Here is a 1,966-nt window from a genome sequence, read left to right as displayed (position 1 = left end):
GAGAGAGAGAGAGAGAGAGAGAGCACCCGGCCGGAGAAATGCGTTGTGGAAAAAGATCTCCGATATCTGTTTTAAACCTGGGACTTAAAGAAGATTCTATGCACTGGCCTTAGTGTGTGCGAAAATGGATAGATTTAAAGCCCCCTGCAACACTAAGTTTATTTAGGAAGCGAGACCTCTGCGTTTAACCCCCATCTCTGACAGGACCAAACTAAACGAGCCCCCCCCCCATATTAATGACCTTTATTGCCTTGTTAGTTATGCTTCTCTTTTTATAAAACTAAAATGTTACTTGCCGAAAAGCCATCCTCTTTCTTTCTTTGGTCTCTCACTTTTAAAAGAAGTATGCTAGTTTTCTGTGTTTGTGCAGCTCAGTGAAAGTCGCAGGTGTATGAATGCTCTGTTTACTCAAGTGTGCATTTATTACATGCAAGAGTGCTTCAATGTTCCTTTAAGAATATGATGACAAACAGGCTACTCTTCCGCTAGAAATTTGAACAGGTGCGAAAATCGAAAGTAACCAGTCCTCTTTTCCTACTCACGAGTTCAACTCCAGGAATTGTCTTTTTTATTCATTTCTTTGTGTTTAGGGTACTCATCATGCTGATGGAGTTGTCGTCTTAAAATTTGATTTGTGAAGTGGAATTCATGTGAAGCAATGGTATATATATATAAAAGGTTTTCTATTCTTTGATTTAGCTTTTTCTGGGAAGAAGAGATTAGTAAAATTTATCAGAACATTTTTCAGACTGATAGATACTTTATGAATGCGCTGCATGGGACATTGTTTCATAAGAAATTGTGATCAGCTGTTCCTTCTGTGACTGATGATAGTACTCAGATATGAAGCAACTGATTGTGTGGTACACAAGCATTATCCTGTTCGTTTTGCATTTTTGGAAGAGACTCTGCCCTCAAGAGAAGGGCTTACAACACCCCCCCCCCCCAACCATTCCCCACCCTACCTTTTTTCACCCGCTCCCACTATTGAATGATATTTATATTGACCTGATATCAGTACTCCATCTGTTTTATGATGCATTATGCAGTTAATGGTTCTTAAGATAAGATATGAATGCAGCTAAAGTAAACAAAATAGTTTGTGTCTTGACTTACAAGTGTTTCTGACTTGGCAAGAAAAGATGTGTGCATATTGTTGTACTGCTTTTTGTTTGTGACGTGTGGGTGGTTGCACCCCCCCCCCCCCCTCCCGCGGGCAAACTACCTTTCCCATTTTATTGACTTTGAAAACAGATCAAGTAATAATGCTAACAGAACACACAAAAAAGTAAAGATAAAACAAGATCTAAATACAAAATAAAAAGGTTAGATACAATGAAAGACAAAAAGGCGAAATAAAAAAAGGGGGGGGGGGTGTGAAAAACCCTTACAAATCATAGGGTAGAATTTTAAAAAATAAAAACCAAACCAACCATGCAGAAACACACTCATCTATTATACACACCCATCTATTATACGCACACAGCAGCAGCAGGGCCGCTCCCCCGTTTCCAACCAATCGGCGCTCTCCATTCTTTCGCTCTTGCCTCCATGTGGTGAAGCCGGCACGCTGCAATGCAAGCACAGCACACTGTCACGTTGTCCGCACACCAGCGACCCTGACTGCAGCAGGTCATAGCCGAGCTCTCGAGTCTCGAGGCGAAATGTCGGTCGACAGGGCTTGTTACTCATTCCTTCTCTCTTTGTGTGGAGCGTGCATTGCCTAGTGAGTTCATTACACGATTATAAAGTCAGAGTTCCGTTTGAGCATTGATCTAAAAAGAAAAAAGGGGGTGGGGGAGGGGAGCGGGGGAGAGATTGAAGAACTACAGTACCGTACCGTGACAGACAATAGATGCAAAGGTTGCACCTCTCTTTCTTTCTCTCTCTCTTTCTCTCTTTCTCTCTCTGTTTCTCTCTCTGTTTCTCTCTCTCTCCTTCTCTCTCTCTCTCTCTCTCTCTCTCT

General features: G+C 41.8%; 1 protein-coding gene across 1 annotated transcript in view; it reads left to right on the top strand.

Moving 5' to 3' along the window:
* The window catches only part of LOC101846125 (atypical chemokine receptor 3), a 48,093-nt gene that overhangs the window by 433 nt on the left and 45,694 nt on the right, over positions 1 to 1,966 (top strand). The gene's annotated exons all lie outside the window — the stretch shown is intronic.

Source organism: Aplysia californica, unplaced genomic scaffold (assembly GCF_000002075.1).
Source record: "Aplysia californica isolate F4 #8 unplaced genomic scaffold, AplCal3.0 scaffold00107, whole genome shotgun sequence".
Classification (NCBI taxonomy): Eukaryota; Metazoa; Mollusca; class Gastropoda; order Aplysiida; family Aplysiidae; genus Aplysia; species Aplysia californica.
This window is presented reverse-complemented; position numbering and strand designations above follow the sequence as displayed.